Genomic DNA, 21,546 nt, shown 5'->3' with positions numbered 1-21,546 from the left:
CCTCATGCAGGGATTGGCTGGCAGACCACTGCAATGCCACAGCCCTGTTAGTTGTGGAATTGCAGTGATTGGCCGGCCTGCACAGCGTGACCGAGCCTTTATACCGGCCGGCGCGCTGTGCTCTGTACACAGCCATCTCATATTCCCTGCTTTCCACGCCCACAGGCGCCTATGATTGGTTGCAGTGAGACACGCCCCCACGCTGAGTGACAGGTGTCACACTGCACCCAATCACAGCAGCCGGTGGGCGTGTCTATACTGTGCAGTAAAATAAATAAATAAATAATTAAAAAAACGGCGTGCGGTTCCCCCCAATTTTAATACCAGCCAGATAAAGCCATACAGCTGAAGGCTGGTATTCTCAGGATGGGGAGCCCCACGTTATGGGGAGCCCCCCACCCTAACAATATCAGTCAGCAGCTGGCCAGAATTGCCGCATACATTATATGCGACAGTTCTGGGGCTGTACCCGGCTCTTCCCGATTTACCCTGGTGCGTTGGCAAATCGGGGTAATAAGGAGTTATTGGAAGCCCATAGCTGCCAATAAGTCCTAGATTAATCATGTCAGGCGTCTATGAGACACCCTCCATGATTAATCTGTAAGTTACAGTAAATAAACACACACACACCAGAAAAAATCCTTTATTAGAAATAAAAAACACACACATATACCCTGGTTCAACACTTTAATCAGCCCGAAAAAGCCCTCCTTGTCCGGCGTAATCCAGGATGATCCAGCGTCGCATCCAGCGCTGCTGCATGGAGGTGACCGGAGCTGCAGCAGACACCGCCGCTCCGGTCACCTCCACACAGCAAATGAAGACAGCCGCGCGATCAGCTGCTGTCACTGAGGTTACCCGCTGTCACCGCTGCATCCACCGGTGGCCGCGGGTAACCTCAGTGACAGCAGCTGATCGCGCGGCTGTGTTCATTTGCTGTGTGGAGGTGACCGGAGCGGCTGTGTGTGCTGCGGCTCCGGTCACCTCCATGCAGCAGCGCTGGATGCGACGCTGGAGGTCCGTAGATTACGCCGGACATGGAGGGCTTTTTCGGGCTGATTAAAGTGGTGAACCAGGGTATATGTGTGTGTTTTTATTTCTAATAAAGGATTTTTTCTGGTGTGTGTGTGTTTATTTACTGTAACTTACAGATTAATCATGGAGGGTGTCTCATAGACGCCTGACATGATTAATCTAGGACTTATTGGCAGCTATGGGCTGCCAAGTCCTTATTACCCCGATTTGCCAACGCACCAGGGCAAATCGGGAAGAGCCGGGTACAGTCCCAGAACTGTCGCATATAATGTATGCGGCAATTCTGGGCGGCTGTTGGCTGATATTGTTAGGGTGGGGGGCTCCCCATAACGTGGAGCTCCCCATCCTGAGAATACCAGCCTTCAGCCGTATGGCTTTATCTGGCTGGTTTTTAAAATGGGGGGAACCGCACGCCGTTTTTTTTAATTATTTATTAATTTTAATTATTAATTTTAATTATTTATTAAATAATTAAAAAAAACGGCGTGCGGTTCCCCCCATTTTTAAAACCAGCCAGATAAAGCCATACGGCTGAAGGCTGGTATTCTCAGGATGGGGAGCTCCACGTTATGGGGAGCCCCCCACCCTAACAATATCAGCCAACAGCTGCCCAGAATTGCCGCATACATTATATGCGACAGTTCTGGGACTGTACCCGGCTCTTCCCGATTTACCCTGGTGCGTTGGCAAATCGGGGTAATAAGGAGTTAATGGCAGCCCATAGCTGCCACTAAATCCTAGATTAATCATGTCAGGCGTCTCCCCGAGATTCCTTCCATGATTAATCTGTAAATTACAGTTAAAAAACACACACATCCGAAAAATCCTTTATTAGAAATAAAAAACACTAACAAAGTCCCTCATTACCAATTTATTAACCCCGACAAACCCTCCATGTCCGGCGTACTCCACGGACTCCGGCGTCGCGTCCAGCTCTGCTGCATGGAAGTGACAGGAGCTGCAGAAGACACCGCCGCTCCGGTCACCTCCACGCAGCTAATGAAGACAGCCGTGCGATCAGCTGAGCTGTCACTGAGGTTACCCGCTGTCACTGGATCCAGTGACGGCGGGTAACCTCAGTGACAGCTCAGCTGATCGCGCTACTCACCTCATTTGCTGCGTGGAAGTGACCGGAGCGGCGGTGTCTTCTGCAGCTCCGGTCACCTCTATGCAGCAGCGCAGGATGCGACGCTGGAACATCCTGGATGACGCCGGACATGGAGGGCTTTTTGGGGCTGATTAAAGTGGTGAACCAGGGAATGTGTGTGTGTTTTTTATTTCTAATAAAGGATTTTTCGGGTGTGTGTGTTTATTTACTGTAACTTACAGATTAATCATGGAGGGTGTCTCATAGACGCCTGACATGATTAATCTAGGATTTAGTGGCAGCTATGGGCTGCCATTAACTCCTTATTACCCCGATTTGCCAAAGCACCAGGGCAAATCGGGAAGAGCCGGGTACAGCCCCAGAACTGTCGCATATAATGTATGCGGCAATTCTGGGCGGCTGCTGACTGATATTGTTAGGCTGGGGGGCTCCCCATAACGTGGAGCTCCCCATCCTGAGAATACCAGCCTTCAGCCGTATGGCTTTATCTGGCTGGCATTAAAATGGGGGGGGGACCGCACGCCGGTTTTTTTTAATTATTTATTAATTTATTTTACTGCACAGTATAGACACGCCCACCGGCTGCTGTGATTGGGTGCAGTGTGACACCTGTCACTCAGCGTGGGGGCGTGTCTCACTGCAACCAATCATAGGCACCGGTGGGCGGGGAAAGCAGGGAATAGGAGATTGTTTAATGAGCGGCCGGCTTTTTCAAAATAGTAAAAGCCGCCGGTCACCTCCACGCAGCTAATGAAGGGAATAGCGCGATCAGCTACTGTCAGTCAGGTAACTCCCGGCCACCGCTGGATCCAGCGGTGCCGCGATTAACCTCAGTGACAGCAGCTGATCGCTCTACTCACCTCAGTTGGTGCATGGAGCTGACTGGAGCGGCGGTGAGTAGCGCGATCAGCTGAGCTGTCACTGAGGTTACCCGCGGCCACCGCTGCATCCACCGCTGGATCCAGGTAACCTCAGTGACAGCTCAGCTGATCGCTATACTCATCTCATTAGCTGCGTGGAGGTGACCGGAGCGGCGGTGTCTTCTGCAGCTCCTGTCACTTCCATGCAGCAGAGCTGGACGCGACGCTGGAGGACTGTGGAGTACGCCGGACATGGAGGGTTTGTCGGGGTTAATAAATTGGTAATGAGGGACTTTGTTAGTGTTTTTTATTTCTAATAAAGGATTTTTCGGGTGTGTGTGTTTTTTAACTGTAATTTACAGATTAATCATGGAAGGAATCTCGGGGAGACGCCTGACATGATTAATCTAGGATTTAGTGGCAGCTATGGGCTGCCATTAACTCCTTATTACCCCGATTTGCCAACGCACCAGGGTAAATCGGGAAGAGCCGGGTACAGCCCCAGAACTGTCGCATCTAATGTATGCGGCAATTCTGGGCGGCTGCTGACTGATATTGTTAGGGTGGGGGGCTCCCCATAACGTGGAGCTCCCCATCCTGAGAATACCAGCCTTCAGCCGTATGGCTTTATCTGGCTGGTATTAAAATTGGGGGGACCGCATGCCGTTTTTTTTAATTATTTAATTATTTATTTCACTGCACAGTATACACACACCGGCTGCTGTGATTGGTTGCAGTGAGACAGCTGTCACTCAGTGTGGGAGCGTGTCTCACTGCAACCAATCATAGGCGCCGAAAAGCAGGACAGCAGGGAATAGGAGATTGATTAATGAGCGGCCGGCTTTTTCAAAAGAGGAAAAGCCACCGGAGTTTGAACAGCTGTGCAGCGCCGCGGCAGTGATCGGGGAACGGTAAGTAAGAGAGAGGGGGGGGGAACTGACCGACAGACTGTGAGAGGGGGACAGACAAGACAGAGAGAGACAGACCGACGGACTGAGGGAGATAGAATAAAAAAAAAAAAATGACCGACATCGCTAGTAAAAAGCACAAAACGTGCGTTTTGGACATCGGAGTGCCACACAAGGTTTTCATGTAAAATCTTTCATGTATTAATCTCAAAAAGTAACATACACCAGCTCTATCTCACTATTGGGTATGTGCCCTTAACATTTCCGCCATGAAAATTCATTTTGGTGTCATTTTGGAAGGTTTTCTGGTGAGTCCGTAAAAATGGCGTAAAACTCGGACAAAATTGTTCACAGCTGTGACTTTTGAGTGATAAATGCTTCAAGGGGTCTTCCCCATGCTGTTGCCATGTCATTTGAGCACTCTTCTGAGACTTTTGTGACATTTTTAGGGTTTCTCCATGCTGCCGGGGGTCATTTCACAAAAATACTCGGGTCTCCCATAGGATAACATTGGGCTCGGTGCTCGGGCCGAGTACACGAGTATCTTGGGAGGCTCGGCCCGAGCTTCGAGCACCCGAGCTTTTTAGTACTCGCTCATCACTAGTTATAATGCAACTCCCATAGTCCTTCATGTACAGTCCCTGACAAAAGTTCTGTCGCTTATCCATGTTATGTAAAAAAAGCTTATAGCCTGACTTTAAATTCATCCATTGGTTTCATAAATTATTCTTTTGAAAGCTGAAACCCTCCCAAAATTGATTTAGGTTATTAAAATAAAGTTGCTGCAAAGCTGAAATATTGATCATTTAATGAACACAGAAAGGTCAGATTTTGGCAAGACAAAAGTTTTGTCGCCTTGTTATATAATGTACCCAATCCTAGTTTACATCCTCACCTGTGCTCACTATATGATCGCTTAATTAGTGGGTGTGTATAAAAAGAAACCCAGCACCCCAGACCTTCAGTTGAACTGCAACTTGACCTCTGACAACATGCCAAAAATCCACCCTGTGACCAAAGGCTTGATTATCAAGAGGCTGAAGACCAGATACACTGCAGAGGTGTCTGGCACCTTTAATGTGTCTCAGTGTCAAGTACAAATAATTAAAAAAAGATTTGAAGAGACTGGAGATGTTTTTGACAAGCCCAGGTCTGGCAAACCCCGTGAGACAACTGCTCAGGAGGAACGTTTATTGTTTAGAAAATCCAAAGCCAGACCCTCTTCCATTGCAGCAGAGCTCCAAAAGGCCTGGTCACCTCAAGTCCCGGTGTAAACTAGGACAGTTTGTAGGATTCTGTCTTGAAATGGCCTCCATGGTCGAATCAGTGCCCAGAAGCCAGCACTAAACAAAAAGCAATTAAAAAACCGTGTGGCATTTGCCAAGTCCCACAGCCTGCTAAACAGATGGACGCTGGAAAAGTGGCAGGCACAGGGGAAAATGATGAAGCACGTGCTGCTCAATGCTTCATTATTGCTGTGTGCGATGACGGGTGAGGGTCACTCATATACCGGCCGCTTGGTCTGCCACACAACAGTGCAGCATCTTTCTCATAGAGAGGAGCCAGCTGCTGATCTGAAGACCGGGCCCCTAAGCCTGGGGGCCCGGTCGCAAGGGTGACCTCTGCGACCGCAGTCCTTACGCCCCTGGTCCTATGTTCTGTTGTGAATAAAATATGGCTGTAAAAGATTTCTAAATTATTGTAGTCTTGTCTTCCTTACATTTTACACTGCGTCCCAACCTTATTGGAATTGGAACCTTATTGGAATCACAACCAGGTAAATTTCCAGAATTTATAAATAAAAAAAAGTTCCTTTTTTCCGCCTTTTTCCCTGAGTGCCTCCATTGAGGTTTTCATGAATATGATTGTGGGAGAAATATTTAAGATCCCTATACACAGACCATATGATAATCTGACTAGAGAGCAAAGACGAGCTTTGGAAGAATTACGGAGGATGAAGGGGGTCAGATTTAAACCAACGGACAAGGAGGGCAATATTGTTGTTTGGCCAGTAGAACTCTATGAGAAGGAGCTTTTTAGACAGTTGGCGGACCCCCTCTGCTATCAAAAACTTCAAAAAGATCCTACCTTAACATTTCAGAATGAGTTGGGTTTGTTATTGGATGAAGCGTATGAAGATGGTACTCTCCCTAAAAAGACATGGGAAGGTTTAAAGATAAAAAATCCCTCAGTACCCACATTTTATCTTTTGCCAAAGGTGCATAAAGATCTGCACAACCCCCCGGGAAGACCAATTGTGTCTGGAAATGGGAGCCTTTTGGAACCCATTTCCAGACTTTTGGACTTCTTTCTCAAACCAATCGTCATGGAACTGCCCAAACATGGACATATGGACCCAAACATGTATCTCGTCACTTGTGACGTAGAGTCATTATATAAATGTATTAATCACACTTTGGGTCTAGAAGCTTTAAGATTTTTTTCTCCCTGGTCGAGATTTGGACTCCAAAATGGTGGAGTTTCTAATGATGCTTATGGATTTTGTGTTGTCACATAATTATTTTGGATTTAAGGATAGATACTTTATATAGAAGAGGGGCGTGGTGATGGGGGTGGCTTGCGCCCCATGCAACACTAACCTCTTCTTGTGACTTTGGGGAAAAGAATTTATACAAAATAATGATGACTTCTGCATGTTGGTTGTATTGTGGGTCCGCTGTATTGACGACGTGCTGTTTACTTGGCAGGGTACGAAATCTCTCCTGGACCAATTTTTGCTTCATCTTAATACGAATACATGGAACATCAAGCTATCACATCACGTCAGCCAGACAACAGTTGATTTTTTGGATCTACATATTACGGTCGATGCAGAAGGTCATCTTCATACCACCTGATCTTCCGCAAGGACACCAGCGTCATTTCTTTCCTTCATGCGCATTCTGCTCACCCATCGCATGTCATCTGAGCGATTCTTAAGGGGCAATTTATCCGGGCTAGACGGATCTGTGACAGGGATGATGACTTTGAAGTTCAGGCTGAAGAATTAAAGAAAAGATTCTCACAACGGGGCTATCGCACTGATAATATCAATAAAGCATTTCAAGTATCAAAGAATATGGGAAGACATTCGTTGTTATATCCAAAAAGTTAAAAGGAACCTGATGATGTCACTCGATTTATCTCTAATTATCAGTCTAGATGGCGAGAACTTACTGATGCAGTGACGAAATTTTGGCCCATCCTCAAAGAGGACTCCTCTGTAGCTGACGTTATTTCGGACAAACCATTCTTTGTTGCCAAACGGGGAAAAACCCTAAGAGACTTCTTAGTACACTAGCTGTACTACCCGGCTTCGCCCGGGTTAATAACTGTTGTTAACAAAATAGAATGTATTAACATTCCCGGGATAAAATGTATAAATAGAATGTATTAACACCCGGGATAGTAACTGTCTCTCTGTTTCTCTCCCATTCTCTGTCTGTCTCCTCCTCTGTATATATCTCTCTGTCTCTCTCTTTTTGTCTGTTTGTCTCTTTCCCTGTCTGTCTCTGACAGTCTCTGTCTCTTTCTCCATCTGTCTCAATCTCTTTCCTTGTCTGTCTATCTATCTCTGTCACTTTCCCTGTCTGTCTCTTTCCCTGTCTGTCTCTTTCCCTCTCTTTCCCTGTCTGTCTCTTTCCCTCTCTTTCCCTGTCTGTCTCTTTCCCTTTTTCCCTCTGTCTCTTTCACTTTTTCCCTCTGTCTCTTTCCCTGTGTCTGTCTCTTTGTCTCTTTACCTGTCTGTGTCTGTCTCTTAACCTGTCTCTCTCTTTCCCTCTCTTTCCCTGTCTCTTTCCCTGTCAGTCTGTCTCTTTGTCTGTCTCTTTGTGTCTGTCTCTTACCCTGTCTGTGTCTGCCTCTTTCCCTGTCTGTGTCTGTCTCTTTCCCTGGCTGCATTTTGACACGCCAACATTCCATATAAGGGCGTGGCTGCGCATTCTTCTGAAGTTCTGGCTGCACTGTGGCTCCCAGCTCCATTCGCTTTAATGGAGGCAGGTTTTTTGGCGAATAACTGTAAAGAGCGGGGTTAAAATTTCCCCTCAAAACATAGCCTATGACGGTCTCGGGGTCCAGAAGTGTGAGTGTGCAAACTTTTGTGGATGTAGCTGCGACGGTGCGGATGCCAATCCCGGACATACACACACACACACACATACACACACACATACACACACACATACACACACACATACACACACACACATTCAGCTTTATATATTAGATAGTCAAGGTTATCAGGTATGATGTAAGATATACTGACCAGGAAATCTAGATATAAGCTCCTAGAACGCTTAACCCCTTCACCCCCGGCCACTAAAACACCCTAATGACCGGGCCATTTTTTGCAATTTTGACCAGTGTCACTTTGACAGGTTATAACTCTGGAACGCTTTAACGGATCCTGGCGATTCTGAGATTGTTTTTTCGTGACATATTGTACTTCATGTCAGTGGTAAATTTAGGCTGATATTTTTTGCGTTTATTTGTGAAAATTTAGGAAATTTTGCGAAAATTTTGAAAATTTCGCAATTTTCAAACTTTGAAAATGTATGCCCATAAATCTGAGAGATATGTCACACAAAATAGTTACTAAATAACATTTCCCACTTGTCTACTTTACATCAGCACAATTTTCGAAACAAATTTTTTTTTCGTTAGGAAGTTAGAACGGGTCAAAAGTCATCAGCAATTTCTCATTTTTCCAACAAAATTTACAAAATAATTTTTTTTAGGGACCACATCACATTTGAAGTGACTTTGAGAGACCTAGGTGACAGAAAATATCCAAAAGTGACCCCATTCTAAAAACTGCACCCCTCACACTGCCCAAAACCACATCCAATAAGTTTATTAACCCTTTAGGTGCTTCACAGGAACCAAAGCAATGTGGAAGGAAAAAATGAAAATTTTACTTTTTAACACAAAAATGTTACTTTAGCCATAAAATTTTCATTTTTTACAAGGGAGAAAAGAGAAAGTGCACAATACAATTTATTGTGCATGTTCTCCTGAGTACGCTGATACCCCATATGTGGTAAATATCAATTGTTTGGGCGCACGGCAGAGCTCGGAAGGGAAGGAGCGCCATTTGAATTTTTGAACGCAAAATTAGCTGCACTCATTAGTGGACGCCATGTCGGGTTTGAAGACCCCCTGAGGTGCCTAAACAATGGAGCTCCCCCACAAGTGACCCTATTTTGGAAACTAGAGCCCTCAAATAATTTTTCTAGATGTTTGGTGAGCACTTTGAACACCTGGGGGCTTCACAGAAGTTTATAGCGTTGAGCCGTGAAAAGAAAAAATTGTTTTTTTACCACAAACAGGTTGCTTCAACTAGGTAACTTTTTTTTTCACAAGGCTATCAGGAAAAAATGCACCATAAAATGTATTGTGCATTTTCTCCTGAGTACGCAGATACCTCATATGTGGTGGAAAGTAATTGTTTGGGCAAATGGCGGGGCTCAGAAGAGAAGGAACGCCATTTGACTTTTCAAACGCACAGACGCAGTGCACTGATCGGCCGCTCCAGGACGCACGGTCGGATTCGATACAAAAAGCGTCGGGGATACGTAAAAAAAAAAGTCCCGCCAAAAATTGACCATGGATGCAGATACGTTATGTGCATCCCTGATCAGCGCTTGGCGGGATGCACGGACGGATGCGATACAAAAAGCGTCGCAGATATGGAAAAAAGTCACGCCAAAAATTGAGCAGGGATGCCGATCCGTTATGTGCATCCCTGATTAGCGCTCGGCGGGACGCGCGGACGGATGGGATACAAAAAGCGTTGTGAATACGGAAAAAAGTCACGCCAAAAATTGAGCAGGGATGCAGATACGTTATCTGCATCCCTGATCAGCGCTTGGCGGGACGCACGGACGGATGCCATACAAAAAGCGTCGGGGATACAGAAAAAAAAAAAGTCACGCCAAAAATTGAGCAGGGATGCAGATACGTTATCTGCATCCCTGATCAGCGCTCAGCGGGACGCACGGAAGGATGAGGTGTAAAAATGGACAGGGGATACAAAAAAAAAAAAAAAGTTATACTCACAGTACCCAGAGGATCACTGACCAGAAGAGCTACAGGAGGAACAGATGAAGAAAAAACAAAAAGCCAGCACTAAATGTGCACTTCAGCACTAACAATTCCAAACTGTACTTATTATAAAAATTTTGAGATTTTTGGCAAAAAATTGCAATTTCTTGAGCTGCACGTCACGGCAAATCTCATTTGAGGCAGTCCTACACTAAAATATTTTTATAAAATGTGCCATACGGCCTCACATATGAATAGTAGAACTGCTCTTAGCAGCACTCACCTGGTCTATTTCAATCTCGTACCCATGTCATGGCTGTGGGCGGGACAGGTCCAAGCAAATGCTGCATGAAGTAAATAGCCTGTGGACAAGGCCTGATGACTTAATGTGAACAGTCACCAACCGCCAAAATCTAGACAGATGGAATACATCCCAAATTGGGGTGCATAGCAAGGTGGAGGTCAACCACCGACCAATTCAATGAAGAAAAAACAAAAAGCCAGCACTAAATGTGCACTTCAGCACTAACAATTCCAAACTGTACTTATTATAAAGGAGGAGGAACAGATGGCAGAGAGATGGACAGCTTTACAGGAGCAGCAGGCAGATCAGCAGAATGCCCAGGAAGGACCCAGCGATGGAGGCAGATGTGATCGGGCCGGTGAAGACAGGTAAGAGGACGTCGGGGGAGAGCAGAGGGGGGGTGAGAGCAGAGGGGGGGTGAGAGCAGAGGGGGAGGGGGGAGAGCAGAGGGGAAGGGGGGAGAGCAGAGGGGGAGACCGGAGAGGGAGCTGCAGAAGCAGAATAAAGATAATGGGGGAGGCAATCAGATCGCGGGGGGAGCAGACCGGGATGTCGGGGGGGGGAGCAGATCGGGATGTCGGGGGGGGGCAGATCGCAGGGGGGCACGGGCAGGGGCTAACACGGGAGTGCGCAGGGGCACCACGGGCTGCAAGGTGAGCACAAAACTCACGTGCAGCAGGAGCGGTGACCTCAGCTACGGCGGCGGCGGCAGCAGCAGCGGTGGCGTGGTACCACAAGTACCAGCCACTGCACGCTGCAGACATGTTGGGGCAGGCTCCCCAGACCAGCACAGGCCTGGGGAGGGCGGCCACCGGCAGATCAGACCGCCCCACTGCACACTGATTGGAGCGATTGCGCGTCATAGCAAGATCGCTCCAATCAGTGCTGCAGGGGCTGGGGGTGACGTGTTTGAGGTCCACCTATGATATGCTGCAGCAGCTGTGGCATCTTATAGCTGGATCTCACAGTATCGCACTAATTCGGGCATTATTTTTGCCGAAATTAGTGCGAACGATGTGGTTGGCGGTTCAGATTTGAACAGCCAATCACATCGATCGTCGATTTGGGGTGGCGATGCCGCCCCCCCTGGGGTCAAGCAAAGGTCCCCTGCTGTAAGAAACAGCAGGGGACATCATTTGAAAGCCGTTGCTATGGCCACGGCAATCAAATGAAGTTTAGGCAGTAAAATTACGTCCCTGGTCATTAAGTCACGTTAAAATAGGACGTAATTTTACTGCCCGCGGTCGTGAAGGGGTTAATATATAACAAGATCAGTTTAAAGATTTTCGACTCAATACCTATCTATAGAGCAAGCCGGCTTCAGACCTGCTCGAAACTGTAGTGACCAAGTCTTAGCTTTGACAACTCTCATTGAAGCTGAATTCCAGAAGAACAAGAAACTTTCAGTGGCATTTATCGATCTCTCTACCGCATATGATACTGTGTGGAGGGAAGGACTTTTATATACATTTTTGAAGGTGATTCCATGTAAGAAAATGATGTACCTCTTGAACAATACGATTGCAAATCAAACTTTTCATCTTATTATGGGCGATTCAACCAGTTGTAAGAAATCTTTAAACAACGGACTGGCCCAGGGATCAGTGCTGGCACCTCTCCTGTTTGCCCTGTACCTAGCTGATATTCCTAAAACAGTGTCACGGAAATTTGGATATGCCGATGACTGGGCACTTGCTATGGTAAGCAAAACAATGGAGGAAGCAGAGGATGTTCTTACAAAAGAGCTTAGTGTAATGGGAAAGTATTTCCGACAATGGAGATTAAAACCTAACCCATCAAAAACGGAAGTTTGTTGCTTTCATTTACACAATGCAAGTGCTAAGACTGAACTTAAAGTACAATTTGAAGGCCAATCTGTTAAACACAATTTCAATCCTTAGTACTTAGGTGTAACCCTTGATAGAAGTCTAAGGGGTACTTTGCAAGTTGCGACATCGCTATTGCGATATCGTTGGGGTCAAATTGAAAGTGACACACATCCGGCGCCAGTAACAATGTCGCAACGTGTAAAGCCTAGATGTGCCGATAAACGATCGCAAAAGCGTCGTAAATCGGCGATCTGTGAAGCGTCGGTCATTTCCATAATGTCGGTACTATGCTGTTCCTCGTTCCTGCGGCAGCACACATCCCTGTGGGTGAAGCCGCAGGAGCGAGGAACATCTCCTACCTGCGTCCATCGGCTTTGTGGAAGGAAGTAGGTAGGCGGGATGTTTACGTCCCTCTCATCTCCGCCCCTATGCTTCTATTGGCCGCCTGCCGTGTGACGTCGCTGTGACGCTGCACTACCCGCCCTCTTAGGAAGGAGGTGGGTCGCCGGCCAGAGCGACGTCGCAGGGCAGGTAAGTGTGTGTGAAGCTGCAGTAGCGATAATGTTCGCTACGGCAGCTTCACAAGATATCGCATGTGCGACGGGGGTGGGTACTATTGTGCTCGGCATAGCTATCATCGGCTAGCGATATCGCAGCGTGCAAAGTACCCCTAAGTTTTAAATCCCATCTGGATAAATTGGTGCAGAAACTGAAAGCACGTAATAATATTGTTCAGAAACTTTGTGGATCCTCCTGGGGCTTGGCAACATCTGTTTTGAGAACATCTACTCTTGCCCTGGTGTACTCTGCTGCAGAATACTGTGCTCCAGCATGGTTAAATAGCTGTCATGTAAACTTAATTGTGTATAATATCTGGTGCTATTGGACCTACACCTGTTCACTGGTTACCTGTGCTGAGTCATATCGTACCCGCAAATCTAAGAAGACAAAAGCTCCTACTTAAAGAATACACTAAAGTAGTGAATAATGAAAAACTTCCAATACACCAAAATATCAGAGATGTTACAATACGATTGAAATCAAGACACCCACCCATCCGAACTGCAATCACCTTGCATGAACAAGACTTCAATTTAGAGGAGAAATGGCGAGAACTTTGGGTCAATGTAGTAGATGGTGATCCCCAAATAATTTACAAAACCCTGCACCAGGCTTCAATCTACCAAGGAAAACATGGGTTACTCTAAATCGTATCAGAACAAACTTTGGCGTCTGTGCAGATTTTATATATATATGTGGGGAAAATATGACTGTCCGACCTGTGACTGTGGAGCAGATCGTCAAACTATCCAGCACATTGTTGAGGAGTGCCGCCTGAGATCCTACCATGGTGACAAGAAGGATTTCTATATTGTAAATGATAACGCTATTGCATATATAAAAAATCTTGATATTCAACTTTGATTTTTAGTCTTTTAATATTTTTCAATCACTGTCTATTGTCTGGTGTTTATTTTTATATGATGGTAAGGTATACATTCATACGATTAAATAAAGTACATAGTCATCATGTAACTTCTTCATCTAACTTTCTGTTTGGATCCAGGGGCCCCAAATGGGTTTGCTGGTCTTGTGGGAATTGTACGGCCTGCTCTTATGTCTCTAAGATGGATATCTTCTCAGACTCTAATAATGAATGAGAGTATAAAATTCTTCATTTCATCAATTGTAGAACATCTATGGTGATATATATGGCCAAATGTCCATGTAACCTACAGTATGTAGGCATGACCATACAAGAATTCCGTGTTCGGATTTTGGAGCACATTAGAGACATAAGAGCGGCTGAAAAAATTCCTGGCGACCAGGTATTCACAATTGTGAAACTCAAACCTTTGGCGAGACACTTTAGGGACTGCTACCCAGGACAGTCACACCTGTTGAGACTCAGAGGTATCGACCGCCTATATCTAGGTAATAGAAGAGGAGATACTTTAACCCCTTTAGCCCCCAGCCTGTTTTCACCTTAAAGACCCGGCCATTTTTTGCAATTTTGACCAGTGTCACTTTGACAGGTTATAACTCTGGAACACTTCAACGGATCCTGGCGATTCTGACATTGTTTTTTCGTGACATATTGTACTTCATGTCAGTGGTAAATTTAGGCCGATATCTTTTGCGTTTATTTGTGAAAATTTCGGAAACTTGGCGAAAATTTTGAAAATTTCGCAATTTTCAAAATTTGAAATTTTATGCCCATAAATCTGAGAGATATGTCACACAAAATAGTTACTAAATAACATTTCCCACTTGTCTACTTTACACCAGCACAATTTTTGAAAAAAAAAAAAAAATTCCGTTAGGAAGTTAGAAGGGTTCAAAGTTCATCAGCAATTTCTCATTTTTCCAACAAAATTTACAAAAAAAAATTTTTTAGGTACCACATCACATTTACAGTGATTTGAGAAACTTAGGCGAAAGAAAATACCCAAAAGTGACCCCATTCTAAAATCTGCACCCCTCACTCTGCTCAAAACCACATCCAAGAAGTTTATTAACCCTTTAGGAGCTTCACAGCAACCAAAGCAATGTAGAAGAAAAAATGAAAATTTTACTTTTTTAACACAAAAATGTTACTTTAGCCATAAAAATTAGTATTTTCACAAGGGTATCAGGAAAAATGCATCATAAAATGTATTGTGCATTTTCTCCTGAGTACGCAGATACCTTATATGTGGTGGAAATCAAATGTTTGGGCACACAGCAGGACTCGGAAGGCAAGGAGCGCCATTTCACAGCAAAATTGGTTGGAATTATTAGCGGACGCCATGTTGTGTTTGGAGACCCCCCTGAGGTGCCTAAACAATGGAGCTTCCCCACAATTGACCCCATTTTGGAAACTAGACCCCTCATGGAATCTATCTAGCTGTTTAGTGAGCACTTTGAACCCCTGGAGGTTTGTAATGTTCAGCCGTGAAAATATTTTATTCTTTTTTTTTACCACAAAATTGTTTTTTCAAACAGGTAGCTTTTTTTTCACAAGGGTATCAGGAAAAAATGCACCATAAAATGTATTGTGCAATTTCTCCTGAGTACACAGGTACCTCATATATGGTGGAAATCAATTGTTTGGGCGTACGGCGGGGCTCAGAAGAGAAGGAGCGCCATTTCACAGTAAAATTGATTGGAATTATTAGCAGACGCCATGTTGCATTTGGAGACCCCTGAGGTGCCTGAACAATAGAGCTCCCCCACATGTGATCCCATTTTGGAAACTAGACCCACCCCATACAAAAAAATTTGTTTGGCGAAATAAAAAATACAGACATCAGTAAAAAAAAAAAAAGAATAAAAAAAAAATATGAGCGCCTGCCACTAAGACCAGTGCCAAACGTGAGAGCAATGCATGAGTCTCGCATCGCATCATCCACTCCAGTCTGGAAGCGAGCAACTGCGCTGGATAATGCGATGCGAGAGGGCGGGGCGGCAGATGAGAAATGGCGCAGCGGATGGAAGATGGGAAAGGGCGCAGCAGATGGAGGAGCGGCAGAGGATGGGAAAGGGCGCAGCGGATGGATGATGGGAAATGGCGCAGCGGATGGAGGAGCGGCGGAGGATGGGGGGAGGGAGGTGAGATGGGGATACCTACCTTACAAGATGGATCTAGGCAGCAGGATCACAGCAGACAGAAGAGGCAGCAGATGAAGGAGGCAACAGATTAAGGAGTGTGAGAGGGGGCAGTAGATGAAGAGGATGGGAGAGAGCAGGCAGCAGATCGGGGAGGGGGGCAGAGTCTGATGGGAGAGAGGTGGCACATGGGGGAGGGGGGGCCCCCAGAACATGGAGGGCGGCTTGCAGCACATGTAGGGGGAGGGTGGCTTTCAGCACATGTGGGGGGAGGGTGGCTTGCAGCACATGTGGGGGGAGGGTGGCTTGCAGCACATGGAGGGGGAGGAGGTAGGTGTAGTGGCGATGGAGAAAGGGCAGCTGATGAAGGAGGCGGCAGCCGATCGGGAACAGTGGGGGCCGATTCGGGGGCAGCAGCAGCTGAAAAAGGTGGGTGCGACGGCGGCGGGGACAGTGGCGAGCGTGGCGGCGGGGACAGTGGCGAGCGTGGCGGCGGGGACAGTGGTGAACGTGGCGGCGGGGACAGTGGCGGGCGGGGCAATCGGGGACAGCGGTGGATTGGGAGCAGCGGCGGGGCGATCGGAGACAGCGGCGGGGCTGGCGGTGGTGATCAGAGCAGCGGCGGGGCTGGCGGTGGCAGGCGGGGCGATCGGCGACAGCGGTGGGGCTGGCGCTGGCGGGCGGGGCGATCGGAGACAGCGGCGGGGCTAGCGGTGGCGGGCGGGGTGATCGGAGACAGCAGCGGGGCTGGCGGTGGCGATCGGAGCCGCGGTGGGGCTGGCGGTGGCGGGCGGGGTGATCGGAGACAGCGGCGGGGCTGAGGCTGGCGGGCGGGGCGATCGGAGACAGCGGCGGGGCTGGCGGGGCGATCGGAGACACAGCGGCGGGGCTGGCGGTGGCGGGCGGGGCGATCGGAGACAGCGGCGGGGCTGGCGGGGCGATCGGAGACAGCGGCGGGGCTGGCGGTGGCGGGCGGGGCGATAGGAGACAGCGGCGGGGCTGGCAGGGCAATCGGGGACAGGGGCGGGCGGTGGGCGCAGCAACTTACCGATGGGCACCCGCAGAGACCGCTCTCCTCGGCTTTCAGGGACGGACACAGGTCACCAGCACCAGATCCACGGTGATTGAAGAGATCGGTCACAAGACTGGTCTCTCCAATCAGAGCTGGGGGCGGGTGAAGCACCGATCACCCAGCTCCAGCCAATGGCCAGTGCTACAGGAGCACTGATCAGGGCTGGATTTCAATGTTCCAGCCATTTTCAATGGCTGGAACATTACAGTGACTGTAATTGGCTGAGCGGCGTTCGTCAGCCAATCACAGCCTCTGTAGGTTCGGGGAGGAGGCACCACCCCTCCTGAGGTCAGGCAGAGGTCCCCTCCTTCCCGAATCTACCGTTTAATTAAACAAATTTCACTCCCCGGGGCTCCGGGACCCCGATTTCGCCATGACGTACTGGGTACGTCATGGGTCGTTTAGCATCATGTCACCATGACGTACCCAGTACGTCAAGGGTCGTTAAGGGGTTAAAAAGACTTAGCAAAATGGAATGTAGGTGGTTCACATTATTAAAATGCATGAAACCAGCGGGTCTTAATGACCAGTGGGATTTCTCTAGCTTTCTATGAGAAGTTCCATAATGTAAACTCTCTTTGGCAATTTGACGCTGCTTGTTCTCTCTTTGTCTCATTGATCTCGTCATCACTTAGTTTAATATACAGTCAGGGCCAGAAATTTTTGGACAGTGACACAAGTTTTGTTATTTTAGCTGTTTACAAAAACATGTTCAGAAATACAATTATATATATAATATGGGCTGAAAGTGCACACTCCCAGCTGCAATATGAGAGTTTTCACATCCAAATCGGAGAAAGGGTTTAGGAATCATAGCTCTGTAATGCATAGCCTCCTCTTTTTCAAGGGACCAAAAGTAATTGGACAAGGGACTCTAAGGGCTGCAATTAATTCTGAAGGCGTCTCCCTCGTTAATCTGTAATCAATGAAGTAGTTAAAAGGTCTGGGGTTGATTACAGGTGTGTGGTTTTGCATTTGGAAGCTGTTGCTGTGACAAGACAACATGCGGTCTAAGGAACTCTCAATTGAGGTGAAGCAGAACATCCCGAGGCTGAAAAAAAAGAAAAAATCCATCAGAGAGATAGCAGACATGCTTGGAGTAGCAAAATCAACAGTCGGGTACATTCTGAGAAAAAAGGAATTGACTGGTGAGCTTGGGAACTCAAAAAGGCCTGGGCGTCCACGGATGACAACAGTGGTGGATGATCGCCGCATACTTTCTTTGGTGAAGAAGAACCCGTTCACAACATCAACTGAAGTCCAGAACACTCTCAGTGAAGTAGGTGTATCTGTCTCTAAGTCAACAGTAAAGAGAAGACTCCATGAAAGTAAATACAAAGGGTTCACATCTAGATGCAAACCATTCATCACATCCAAAAATAGACAGGCCAGAGTTAAATTTGCTGAAAAACACCTCATGAAGCCAGCTCAGTTCTGGAAAAGTATTCTATGGACAGATGAGACAAAGATCAACCTGTACCAGAATGATGGGAAGAAAAAAGTTTGGAGAAGAAAGGGAACGGCACATGATCCAAGGCACACCACATCCTCTGTAAAACATGGTGGAGGCAACGTGATGGCATGGGCATGCATGGCTTTCAATGGCACTGGGTCACTTGTGTTTATTGATGACATAACAGTAGACAAGAGTAGCCGGATGAATTCTGAAGTGTACCGGGATATACTTTCAGCCCAGATTCAGCCAAATGCCGCAAAGTTGATCGGACGGCGCTTCATAGTACAGATGGACAATGACCCCAAGCATACAGCCAAAGCTACCCAGGAGTTCATGAGTGCAAAAAAGTGGAACATTCTGCATTGGCCAAGTCAATCACCAGATCTTAACCCAATTGAGCATGCATTTCACTTGCTCAAATCCAGACTTAAGATGGAAAGACCCACAAACAAGCAAGACCTGAAGGCTGCGGCTGTAAAGGCCTGGCAAAGCATTAAGAAGGAGGAAACCCAGCGTTTGGTGATGTCCATGGGTTCCAGACTTAAGGCAGTGATTGCCTCCAAAGGATTCGCAACAAAATATTGAAAATAAAAATATTTTGTTTGGGTTTAGTTTATTTGTCCAATTACTTTTGACCTCCTAAAATGTGGAGTGTTTGTAAAGAAATGTGTACAATTCCTACAATTTCTATCAGATATTTTTGTTCAAACCTTCAAATTAAACGTTACAATCTGCACTTGAATTCTGTTGTAGAGGTTTCATTTCAAATCCAATGTGGTGGCATGCAGAGCCCAACTCGCGAAAATTGTGTCACTGTCCAAATATTTCTGGACCTAACTGTATACTCTTTGTACAAATTTTAATCACACTTTCCACCACGGTATTTTTTTGTGCCCTTGGTGGGTGGGCCCTGCAGGTTGTTTGCATGAAGATTCGTTTTACCATCATTTTGACATGTTGATCATGGCTTGTCCTGGTCACAGATAATGTATAGGAGGTTTTTTTGTTTCTCTCACATATGAAGTGGCCATACAGTTTTCCCACCTCTGGTATGAGGTTTTGTGGTTGTATGAATTATTTCTGTAGAGGGACATTAGATATGTATTTTGAATGGCATTTAGCAATTTTGTAATATGTGCTTAATAATATTTGAATTGTCTCTCCAGTAAAGGAGACAAACTCTAGCACAGCGCCACCTATTGGAAGTAGCGATCCTAAAAGTCACAAGTGGATTTTCAACAATCCTTTGCAATATGACTCAGGATATATAAGCCAGATCAGAATCCCAATTTGCAGACACGGTGTTTCGGGGTGCTTGCCCCTCGTCAGTGCAAAGTATGGGGGTGTCTGATCTGGCTCATGAGAAAGCTATGTGGGGACCACGGGGGAACACTATTCTCCTTAAGGAGACTTTGCAAGCCAGTCTGGCTGCCAGGTAAGGGGACTTATAGCTGCAATGCCCCTCTGGGAAATATTCAAATTGTCTCTCCAGTAAAGGAGACAAACTCTAGCACAGCGCCACCTATTGGAAGTAGCGATCCTAAAAGTCACAAGTGGATTTTCAACAATCCTTTGCAATATGACTCAGGATATATAAGCCAGATCAGAATCCCAATTTGCAGACACGGTGTTTCGGGGTGCTTGCCCCTCGTCAGTGCAAAGTATGGGGGTGTCTGATCTGGCTCATGAGAAAGCTATGTGGGGACCACGGGGGAACACTATTCTCCTTAAGGAGACTTTGCAAGCCAGTCTGGCTGCCAGGTAAGGGGACTTATAGCTGCAATGCCCCTCTGGGAAATATTCAAATTGTCTCTCCAGTAAAGGAGACAAACTCTAGCACAGCGCCACCTATTGGAAGTAGCGATCCTAAAAGTCACAAGTGGATTTTCAACAATCCTTTGCAATATGACTCAGGATATATAAGCCAGATCAGAATCCCAATTTGCAGACACGGTGTTTCGGGGTGCTTGCCCCTCGTCAGTGCAAAGTATGGGGGTGTCTGATCTGGCTCATGAGAAAGCTATGTGGGGACCACGGGGGAACACTATTCTCCTTAAGGAGACTTTGCAAGCCAGTCTGGCTGCCAGGTAAGGGGACTTATAGCTGCAATGCCCCTCTGGGAAATATTCAAATTGTCTCTCCAGTAAAGGAGACAAACTCTAGCACAGCGCCACCTATTGGAAGTAGCGATCCTAAAAGTCACAAGTGGATTTTCAACAATCCTTTGCAATATGACTCAGGATATATAAGCCAGATCAGAATCCCAATTTGCAGACACGGTGTTTCGGGGTGCTTGCCCCTCGTCAGTGCAAAGTATGGGGGTGTCTGATCTGGCTCATAATATTTGGGTATGTATATGAACTTTTATAGGTGAACTTTTTTTCATATATGCCAATTTTGCCTGGGCTTATGTGACCCTGTGGGACACAATCTGAAGTAATAACCTTTTGATGTTCATTCCTTATTATCGCTTTTTGATATGGATATACAGTCATATGAAAAAGTTTGGGCACCCCTATTAATGTTAACCTTTTTTCTTTATAACAATTTGTGTTTTTGCAACAGCTATTTCAGTTTCATATATCTAATAAATGCTGGACTCAGTAATATTCCTGGATTTTAATGAGGTTTATTGTACTAACAGAAAATGTGCAATCCGCATTTAAACAAAATTTAACCGGTGCAAAAGTATGGGCACCTCAACATAAAAGTGACATTAATATTTTGTAGATCCTCTTTTTGTAAAAATAACAGCCTCTAGTCACTTCCTGTAGCTTTTAATGAGTTCCTGGATCCTGGATAAAGGTATATTTGACCATTCCTGTTTACAAAACAATTTCAGTTCAGTTAAGTTTGATGGTCGCCGAGCATGGACATGAAATCATCCCACAGATTTTCAATGATAGTCAGGTCTGGGGACTGGGATGGCCATTCCAGAACATTGTAATTGTTCCTCTGCATGAATGCCTGAGTAGATTTGGAGTGGTGTTTTGGATCATTGTCTTGCTGAAATATCCATCCCCTGCGTAACTTCAACTTCGTCACTGATTCTTGCACATTATTGTCAAGAATCTGCTGATACTGAGTTGAATCCATGCGACCCTCAACTTTAACAAGATTCCCGGTGCCGGCATTGGCCACACAGCCCCAAAGAATGATGGAACCGCCACCAAATTTTACTGTGGGTAGCAAGTGCTATTCTTGGAATGCCGTGTTTTTTTGCCTCCATGCATAACGCCTTTTTGTATGACGAAACAACTCGATCTTTGTTTCATCAGTCCACAAGATCTTCCTCCAAAATGTAACTGGCTTGTCCAAATGTGCTTTTGCATACCTCAGGCGAC

Source organism: Anomaloglossus baeobatrachus, chromosome 3 (genome assembly GCF_048569485.1).
Source record: "Anomaloglossus baeobatrachus isolate aAnoBae1 chromosome 3, aAnoBae1.hap1, whole genome shotgun sequence".
In the NCBI taxonomy this organism is placed as follows: domain Eukaryota; kingdom Metazoa; phylum Chordata; class Amphibia; order Anura; family Aromobatidae; genus Anomaloglossus; species Anomaloglossus baeobatrachus.
Note: the sequence above shows the minus strand (reverse complement) of the source record.